The sequence below is a fragment of the Fistularia commersonii genome, chromosome 1, assembly GCF_037954325.1.
Source record: "Fistularia commersonii isolate RoL2024-O1a breed Wild chromosome 1, RoL_Fcom_v1.0, whole genome shotgun sequence".
Lineage (NCBI taxonomy): Eukaryota > Metazoa > Chordata > Actinopteri > Syngnathiformes > Fistulariidae > Fistularia > Fistularia commersonii.
The window spans coordinates 25,210,184-25,221,164 of NC_141284.1; the positions used below are offsets into that span (position 1 = coordinate 25,210,184).

Below are 10,981 nucleotides of genomic sequence, written 5' to 3' on the forward strand. Positions count from 1 at the left end.
CTCTATCCACGCTTTTGTGCACGCTGTTCTCTGATAAATCCAACCGCTGCGTTTGCGCACCAATCGAAGCAGTTGTGTCTGCGGCTGTCGGTTGATAACTTATGGCCGTATGAAACATGCAGTGGTATAAATAGCAAATGTTGTTTTATACACAAGGCTATTAGTTGAGCCCTGGTCTCCGCCTGAGCATAATTTCATATTATCTGATACTCCAAGGAAGCCGGCACGAGCACACGGTTTTAAATGTACGACACAGAAATGGCAAACATGCTGGTTGATGATTTCATTAGCTTATGTAGGTCATTAAGTGGCATCAGAATTATATTGCCCCTCTGTCAGAATCCATTAAAAAGTCCCCGCTGCTTTGATTCTCTAAATCCTCTACTGGCCTGATGCAGACTTTATTTGATTTTTCGTGCTGGATTGATGCATCGCACAAAGTTGTTGATAGTTTTGCCTGCCCTATGTTTCCTCATACCGCCCTGTTTATTCACCGGGGGAATGAAAGCCCTGACGTCAGGATTAGGGTCAAGAGACGCGCCGAACAAGTCATTCGTTACAAAGGCGCATCAGACGAAAAAAAAACGCAATCGTGAAAAGTCAAATACCTGGAGTTCTGACATTTGTGCGCTAATCGATATTGTAATTCAATCTCCATCGTAGATGTCACGATTGAATCTTATATTTGATTTGTAATGAGCCATTTTTTTTTCTGAACAGAACAGCACGTGATCGTCAATGACCGGAATCATCAGGAGAATTTCGAGATGTAAACATGTGACTGAGTAAGTGGGGAGAAATGTCAACAGCCCCGAGGTCACTTTTGTACCCATACCTCTGCGTTGAATTACTGACGAACCAAAACATGAGGCTGAGTGAGCAAAACTTCTTACATAGCAATGGAACATGACATTCTAATCAATTTGCAATATATATTTGGCAATGTCTTCAGAGCCAAACCTCAAGACGTTAATGTATTAAGCTCTCACAGAACTGCATTTGCCTGTTCTGCCGTGTGCGACAGCTACTATGCCCTGACATACTTTCCAAGACGCTAAAAATCTTTAAAGAGGACTTCAAATTCGCTTAATATTGAGCGTTTCCTATGATGAGAACAAGCTGGCCGAGTGTGTCAAGCCTTTGTTTGGACATCCTGTCACAACCGAAGAACAAGAGGGACTACGAGAAGCATGAGACACAGAAATAGAGCCGGCGGGCAGACTCTAACTTCCACCTTGGGAAAGTTTAAATGATTAAAAAGCTCACAGCTTGACCTCCCCACTATCGTTCTCATTATGCATTGTGTCCAACTATTGGACATAATCATTTTCTATAATTACCCCCATTGGCCAGACTCCTATCTGGCCTATTTTGTCCCATTCTGTTGAGAAATTAAGGCATTCCTCCAGTGACCCTGACCTGTCCCAGGACTTGTCGTTTGACTGACAGCCCATTAGTGGACCATTGATTGGTTGGATCTTGGAATGTGTGAGCCAACCTAATTAGAGCAGAGTCCCTTCTCTCTGAATGTCAATTGAGACCCTTTGAGTAAAAAAGTGCAGGCAAATTAGGCCCTTCTAATCCTCTGAAAGGAGACTGTTGTTTTTAACAAGATCAGTGTGATTTACAGTAAAGACCATTACCGGGCCGACTTTTCTTTTTTTTTAACCAGAAATGAGGTTGTTATGGAAAGAAATCCATACAAATATGCATGCTATGTACAGTCAATGCGCATATTAATTAGTCATGTGCAAACATGCAACCACGCAAATAGCTATTCGCTCGGGTTTTGACTGTACATCCCCTCGTTTTCACACCGACGTGCTGAACAGAACGATCGCTGGAGGTCATTATTAACACTTCACCTCGGTCACCCGCGCAACCCCTCAGTGTCTCATTGGGAGGTGATGGAGCGGATACACATACACAAACATGTTTTTTATGCGCATGCAAAAAATTTTGCCATATGCATAGAGACCCCCACTGCGTTGCATGGAAACACACACATACCGGATCGCTGTTGTTTTAATCTCCATGCCGCGAGAAAGGTTCTTTCTTTTTCCTCTCTCTCGGTATTTGGTCGGACCCTCAACACAGATGGTCCTCGACTGAATCTACTACTACCTCGCCATTCATCTTCTCTGCTGCTGATATCTATTCATGCAACGCAAATTCATATTCTACCCGAAACCTACCTTGGCAGTTTGGATTTTAATGGGATTGTGAATTCAATCATGAAAAATATCACTTGCGTGTTCGCAGGACTGCCGAGGGAAAGTTGTTGGTTTTTTGTTCCACTCAGGTACGACGCTAATGAGACGTGCTAGCAGTGATACTTTTGTTTTGAAGAATTAACGGTGCGCAGTTGACAGCTTAAGCTTTATGGGTGTTGAATAAAATCAATAAAATTTGATTAGTTTCAGGTATTTAATGACTTTTTTTTTTTTTTCCGGCCAACAGCTGTCTGTGCAGAGCAGAGTGGGGTTTTTCTGGTCCTTTTTTTTTTTTTTTTCTAGAGTGCCCAAGGTCTTCTAAGGACACCGATGTAACTTAATTTCCTTTATCTGCTGCGGTTCTCTCCGGAAACACCGGAAAAACCACAATGGGTCAGTCAGGTCAACAGAAAGACAGTATATGTGTTCTCAATTAACATGAAACATTTACCCTAATTTGAAAAACAAATCGGTAAGAAATCATGACGCCAAACTTTAGTCTCCTTAACTTAAAATATTTCATTTGTACAATCAATAGTTAAAAACCCTTCCTCGTGACTTTTTTGAATTCTGAAAAGCATTGCCCGAGTTGTTTTTGTGACTAGAGCTTGTTATCATCCTACAATCCATTGGTGTTGGGTTTTTTTTTCCTTCTTCCAATAAAATGCAGCAATTTTAATTAGAATTTAATTTCTAAGGTCTGCAATTAAGCCTACTGTTTTTTATTGTTTTTTATTGTTTTGTACAGAAAAATAACCATTATAAAATGAGACATAGTTAATAGAGCAGTCGTTACCCATAAACTTCTCAAAGGCGATTTTTCATAATCTCCAAATACAAAAACCTCCATCTCGAGAACGCTTCCAAGTTTCAAACACACAATAATTCAACCCTCCGCAGTTTGATCGGTGAAAAGAGTGCTGAAAGTCTCTTTAGCTTTGGCCCTGCCGTTTATTTATATGATCGTAGAACAGTTCATAAAAATATATAAATCGATCATACAGATACTGCGATATCGTGATGCACAAGTTAGCACGTTTTGCTCAAAGTAACTGAAAAAATAAAGCAAGCTCTGCAGTTTCGTGCAGAAAACAAGACAGTTACATCATGCGGCAAGAGAGGGTGGTTAGGCTGCTAAGCATCAACGCCGAATGTATAAAAACAGCACGGCTCCTGATCCGCTGAGCAGTATCATTGAGAAAGTCTGTTAATTAGGGCTAAAAAGAAAACTCTCTTATGTGAATCAAAAAAAAGACTGATAAAATCTACAGGTGCCTCTGCCAAATCTTTGCACACAGATTAATAGCTTGGCTAATGGCTAGGCTAATAGAAAGAATTGAGCAAAAAGTTTGCTTCTATATCCCGTGATGAACTGGCCTCCCACCCAATAACAGATGGGATAGGCTCCAGGATAAGCTGAAGAGATGATGAATAAGTAAATGAACTAAATGAAAAGCCAAATAAAAAAAAAAAATCAAAATGAAAAAAATAGAAGTCCGGCTGAAGGGATATTTTTGCATTGCCGTAACTGAACCACTAAAGCAACAATTAAAATCATGAAGTGATGATGCCACCAGGCAAAAAATTAAATGGGGGATTAGTTGAATTTATTAAAGTCGTAAAGCGGCGCCGCATCTTCCATTTTTTAAGACCTGAACTGTCAACCTCGGAGTGATGTGCTCATCAAGTGCACATTTAGCCAACAATTTATTTACTGACTTATCTTTTTAATGTTTGAATACCGATAACAATAAAGTCTCCCAGCGCTGTGGCTGCAATCCACTAAAAGGAAGCCTCGGCACGATGTGACACAGACACACACTCGTGGAAGCGTGTGATTTGGACACACACGCACACTCACTATAGCACACTTAAACACACATACCCACTTATAAGACACAAAGACACACGCGTCGGCTAGCGCTGCTGCTGCTCCCAGATAAGTCTCCCTTGTTGTCTCTCTCTCTCTCCTCTCTCTCTCTGTCCCTCTCTTTCTCCAGGCCAGTGTGTTTGTACATCAGAGGGTGAAAGGAATTGAGAGGAATGAACTCATGTTGTTAATTTGTTCTAACGCTAAAGACACAGCCCATGCCGACACCAAATCTCCAATAAACAGTCCGACTTCTCCGCACTCCTCCACCACCTCTTGTTCCTCACAAGCCTTTCCAGCAATGCTACACTTGACAAGTTGCCTTTCCTTGCTTTTTTTTCTCTTTTCTCCTCTCATCCCCCCCGTCTTTCCCCAGCTGTCTTGTTCCTTGTTATTGAGCATTGTGCTAAAAGGTGATATTAGTGCCTTTTTGAGCTGTGCCAGGAATACTAACGCACAGATCCCTGGCATTTGAGCAGCCTCTGTCTGCTACTATGGTGTGCACTGCCAGATTATTTTGGATTACATTTGCGCACATACGGATACAGATTCACAATGAGATGCACACCTGCGTAGACGCTGACTTGGAGCATCCAACCCCCAACCCTACAGCAGAGCGTTCACCCCCGCTAAAACTGGCAGTTGTTGTTGGCTCACCCAGCGGCCGAACCACCGTGTTCTACAGCGGTCTTTTAGCAGTGTAATTGCATTTTTGGTTCAGGGATGAATCACTGATGTGGTTTTAATGGGATACAGAATTTTGGGGCTCGTAGCAAATTTGCTGTTTACCTCGAAGAGCGGCAGAAAATACGAGAAGAGCGCGAGAGTAGGATTTGGGGAAAAGAAAATAAAAAATATCTGCAAAAACGGGAACAGGAGGAACCAAAACAAAGCAAGTGGAGTGGAGAGGATGGAGGGGGAAGAGTAGGAGCGTGGACGTTTGTAATGCAAAGATAGGGGTCAGGTAGAAGAAGGGGTTGAACGAACAGAGGGCGGGAGGTGATGAGCGAACAAGAGAAGGGATCTCATACAGCGGAAGAGAGACACGGCCCACTAGCACAGATGAAGGGCTACTGTAATTGGGTTTCTGATGCCTGCTTAATCCTATTCTCCATATTAATCCCCTACAATGTACATAATCAAAACAAATACGGCCATGGGGGAGAAACTGTTAATAGGAAACGGTAATACTGATCAAGTGTGCATGTGGGACACCTGTACACAACCTTTGGGGACAAACTAAGGACATGTCCCGTGTTATTTGGGGGGTCTGCAAACATATGCAAACCTGAGTGAGCTCCAAACTGCTGAAATAGTGCAGAAAATACTGCTGTTAGGTGTAATTGTACCATTAAAATGTGGCTTGATATGGTGCTAAAAATGAATTACATTTCCACACGTCTTCTGTCAGTTCTGTCATCACCGGTTTCTGTCAATTCCCAAATCGTCTGATTCATCAAGCCTTCATATATGCATGAAGATGTATCCCAGCCCCACCAATTATTTAAGTTAAAAATAAAAAAAACTTCATCGCCGCTATAGTGATAGAGATGAACTTGGCGGCGAGGTTGCATTCAAGAACTTTTCTGCCCTTTCATGAAAGCATATGGAAAGCTAAAAGCAGGAGCGGCATAAAGGGAAGCCTCCCCCATAGGGTACTGAATAGAATTGGCAACAATGACAGCAAAAGTGACATTGATGAAGTCAAACGCAGCATGTAGAGTAGAAGCAGGGGGGCTGGCTGGATGTAAGGCGGTTAGCGTCCCACGGCTAAGCCATATTAATATGCCATTGGCATTGTCATTCAACCGTTGTCATTTCTGGGATTTCATTTTAAGAAATCACCACTGTCCACAGTCACACTTCAGGCTAGTAAGCTAATGCTGTTGACCTTGGAAAGTTGCAGCGGGGGGAACCCGAATTCTCAAAACAATAAACAATTTAATGCAAGCAGCTCTGTTGGAAAGCTATTAAACTCATGTCCCAAGAGCTGGTTCAAAGTACAGCAGACCTGTGACTTGATTAAGTCCATGGCATTACTTCTGTACCATTCATACCGCTACCGAACCATATATATATATATATATATATATATATATATATATATATATATATATATATATATATACATTATACACATACATTTATATATATTATATATATACACATATACATTTCAACAGCAATGCCTACGCAAGTATGCAGATCAACTCTGGGCATTCAAATCCCTGGAGAGAAACTCTGGGCTTCTTTAGAGATAGGTTTGCAAATTGTTGTGGTCCTTCAACTGTAGTGAAGTCAGTTAGAAAGTCCTTTAACTGCTGATTAAACAAAGTTAATTATGCCACAGAGCTTTTTGTTTTCCTCTTCTGTATTGATGCAGACCTTGAAAACTACAATACGCAGAGGTGGGTGTCGTGGGAGGGTTTGGGGTGGGTCTGAAATAGCAGGCGAATGGCAGCTTTATCCCAAAAAATATGCATTATGCTTGAGGAAGAAGAGTGTTGTAAAGCAATTTAAATGAGGAGCGTGAATGTCTTGGCAAAGAGAGTGGGCTGAGCCTTTCATTGCATTTAAGGAGTCATTAACTAAACCGGGCTGACATTAGACCCGTTGCTAATAGCTAATATGGGTTGCCAAGTGGGCTTGAGTTTGTAATTCTAAACGAACACCATGCTTTTTCAACTCAGATGGTGTATTTTACTTTGATTGAGGACTTACACAATACAGAGGATGTTTAGGCTGTGATTTCTATCCACTGTTTTAAATTGAATTATAACCTTTTAAATACAGTTGTCAAATAACTTAAGGGTGGTTTTTTTCTTTTTTTTTTAAAAAAAGCACATAAAATGCTGCCGCTGCTGTTGTGGACCGTTAATACAAAATATGGAGAAAATCAGTGAAATAGAGAATTTCATCTGCAGAATCCATATGCTGGGGCTGCAGAGTCGGAGCAAACTTGCTCACCTGCAGCTTCAAGCATGAAAGGTAGACTCATGTATGTTTCTTCACACCGCGCTTCCTCTGACATTCAGGTAATATCACTACTTCCGCCGGCTCTTCGTATGGAACGGATGATAATATCATTTAGGTGACAAAATATTGTACGAGTTGGTTATTTTATTTTTTTCGAGTTTCTCATTTGCGGTGCCGGTGAATAGACTTTATGGTTTTACAATCAAAGATCAAATGACAAGAGTAATCCGGGAGTCAGATCCACATATCAGCGGCTGCATCGGACGAGCCACAAAGAAAATATCACCTCGGCCAGATTAATGTCAGAACTGGAAAAACAGAATAATGCTTTTATTTCATGTCGGCGGGGTTGTCGCGAGTTCAAAGGTCTGAGATAGCAATCGCCGGAACCAGAAATCTCTTGCCAGGATTTTGACTGGGTGTGAAAAAGTACATCACGTCCAGTTTGGGGATAAGAACGTTAGTCACGGGGTCTCTCTAAATCAACTTCAGAATTCAGTCACATCGGTCAACAGAGATACCTGTTCGATTTTCTACCGGAAATCTTGTAGAGGTCCAACTCCAGGCGCCACTGGACTTCTGGCAGTTTGTTAAATCAAAATTGAATATGATGAAACGGAATTGCTCCTGCAAAACTCGTGGGAGACGCTATCAGAGGGGTCGAGACTCAAAACAGTCTTATTCAAAGAAAGCCGACAACAAACCTATTTAACTGTGCCGCTCTGACTGTTTTTACCCTGCAGCCTTTCGATTGTTTTATTCTGATTGCTCTCTAATGCTGTGTTATTTGGTTTCCAGCACTTTGAGCTACCTCACTGATGTGCTTCGATATCATACAACGCAGACTCACTGCAGAAATTATACTTACCATCTAATCTTGCTACATGGTGAGATACACACTAGTCAACAACAGCAACCACCATTATCGTGGCAGTAACTAAACATCATCAACAAACCCTTTTTGCCGGTAATTTTTGTGTTGAAATACAACTCAAGGGAGGATAATGTAGGAATTATGGGATTCCTGTTCTCCGTGGATAAAATGTGTGACGGAGTAAATACACCCGTGGCGCTGCATTCTGGTATGACCCCAAATGTGGATTTTACAAAACACGGTGTCGCTTCTATGACCGAAAAAGGGAATAAAAAAAAAATGCATTCATTCATTTGTGTATTCATTATCTATACCGCTTGTTCTGCACTCAGGGTAACATGCAGGATGTAGCTTCTCGGACCAGTCACCAGTTGATCACTTGGCTACATACAGAAAAACGCAAACGTTCACTCACACGCGTTGACACTTTAGGGTCCTCAGTTATCGTCGAAATCTTCTTTTCTCGGCAGCCGGACTTGAAGACATTTCACCCCTCATCTGAGAGGCTTCTTCGGTTCCTCATCCGAATCGGCCTCTCGGACGACGGGTGAAACGCCTTCAAGTGAAGAAACTCCAGTCCTTCTGCCGAGACGAGAAGATTTCGACCGGAAATCACCACGAGCTGAATGACTGAGAACCTCCGCGGACGTCTCCGCTTATCCCGCGCCATGTTTTCAGACAATGGGAGGAATCCGAACAACCTGGACTTAACCCACGCGGACACGGGGGTGAACGTGGAGCCTCCTGCGGCGAGTGGGACGCGCTAACCGCTGCGCCGCTTTGCTTCCCCCACTTCAACATCATGTAGAATATTTTCAAAAACAGTTTATCCGTCTCCAGCTTCTAACAGTAGATGTGCCTTGTGAGCTATGCAAGATTAATATTGCTGGATTTGTAGCAGAACAAGCCAAACACGCACGCGTGGACACACTCAGAACTCTGCCGTTGTTATTCTATCATTTTGTCCTGGCGTTCTTCCCTCCACCCCCTTTATCTGCTCACTATATCGAGCAAGTGGAGCATGTGGAGAAGGAGGAAAGGCAAGAAAACATGTTAGGTCTGACTGACTCCGTTTTTTTCAGTAAACCATACCAGTATCACACCAGGTCACTCAGCAGGCTGTGAAATGACACGTTCCCTAGAATGTGTGTGTGTTGGGGGTGGTGACAACTGTGTGTGTGAGAGTGTGTGTGTGTCGCCTGTTAAACCTTTTCATGTCAAGCCAGATATGGCCTACTGTTTTTTTTTTTTTTTTTTGGTATTAAAACAGCCGAGAGAGGGAGAAACAGAAGAAGGGTACACATTTCAACCAATGCCGGAGTTGGACTTATAATAAATTAGCAGGGGATAAGAGTATTTTTGGGTGGGGGGTGCGAGGAACAACGACTCACTTCAGAAGGTGGACAGAGATTTACGGAAGATTCTGGTCTAATGTTAAGAAATTACATCAGAGAAGTGACTGCAAAACGAATGAAGGGGAGAACTGAGTCCTGTCGTTTGCATCAAACCAAATTAGTATGCACAGTAGATCTCTTTTTATTGCATTGGCTCTGTCCGTGGTGCTGAAAAGATGTGGTTACACAAAGGATAATGTTCTACTTGGACGCCAGGAAGAAAAGTGGGGATAAATCTCGGCAGAAAATTGAGATTTCAGCGAGCCATTAGGCTTCACGCCGGCCAACCTAGGAGGGGCATCAGAAAGGCGGTTTAAAAGCTGGGCACTCTCTCTCAAAATGAGTATTATGAATAAGATGATTCGATTTTGGGTGACGCATTCAATTGTCTTTTTTTTTTTTTTTTTTTTTTTTTTTTTTAAACTTCTTGGCATTTCATTCAGAGCACGGTAACTCTATATTCCGACAAAAATGAAGACATTCAACGCTGCTTAGAACTCATTTCGGGGTTTTGCATAGTCAATCTTTCGTTTTATGAGGACAAGAAAACATCCTGTGATTGCTTCCGGTCTCATCTAAGAAATGAAAACATTTACGTGCGAAGAGTCCCCGGGACCCCGGAGAGGCGGGAAGGAAAATGTTACCCGACGAGTTTTTCATTAAAATTCAACAGGAGGCAGTCTCCGTGAGAGGTTGGATTATTGGCGGGCGGTTGCACACACACACACACACACACACACACACACACACACACACACAGCTGGTGCGCCTTTCCCCCAGCAAAGAGCGCCAGACGCGGTGCGACCCGCTCCGAGCGCTCATCTCTCCTCCTCCCCTCCGATGCGCGTCTTTCACTGTTGACAGGAGAAAAAAAAAAAAAAAAAAACTTTGAGGAACGCACAAACCTACGTGCACGGTGCGCGTCCTCAGAAGCGGGAGGAAAGAAGGAGCATCAAGTCCGAGGTGGAAGCAGCGGAGCCGGGAGAAAAGAGGGAGCTATGCCATCTCCCGCCGAGCAGAGCCCAGTCCTCCTCTGTTGCGTGTCGGAGCTGCAGCATGGTGTCTCTCTCCGGACTCTGGACCCACCGCTTCGCCCCCGGGAGACCTCGTCTCCCCTTCCTCTCCGCCCGACCGCTGCTTCTGCTTCTCCTCTCCGCCGTCCTCTCGTCCCCGGAGCCCTGCTTCCTTCACCCGCAGCCTTGCCACATCCTCTCCCGGATCGGACACACCGTGCGCCTCGGCGCGCTCTTGCCGACCCGCCAGCCGGCACGGATACAAAACGCGCTCAACCGCGCCCTGGCCAGCCTCCGGCACCTCAGCGGAGGGGGGGATTCCGCCACGACTCCGTCCCAGACGACCCCCCTGCTGCCCTACAACCTGAGCCTGGAGATGGTGGCTCGGTCGCCGGCAGGATGGGACCCGGAGTCTTTGTCCCGTAGCGCCTGTCAGGACCTGGTGGTCAGGGGGGTTTCCGCGATGCTGGCCTTCCCTCGCTCCAGGGAGGAACTGATCCAGGTGGAGTTCCTCTCCTCTTTCATGGAGATCCCCTTCATCTCCATCCTAGAGGACACTGAACCTCTTGTGACCAAGGTATGCAAGGGTGGTGTGTGAGTGAGTGTGTGTGTGCGTGTGTGTGTGTGTTTGCGGGCTCCCC

The 10,981-nt window shown here is 44.0% G+C and overlaps 1 long non-coding RNA gene across 1 annotated transcript in view; it reads right to left on the minus strand.

The window, feature by feature from the left end:
- Positions 1-10,750, minus strand: part of LOC147237955 (uncharacterized) — a 52,975-nt gene extending 42,225 nt beyond the window's left edge. The window contains exon 1 of the long non-coding RNA XR_015106913.1: positions 10,233-10,750. This is a non-coding gene — a long non-coding RNA (uncharacterized LOC147237955). The remainder of the gene's footprint in view (positions 1-10,232) is intronic.
- Between the last annotated feature and the right edge of the window lie 231 nt (positions 10,751-10,981).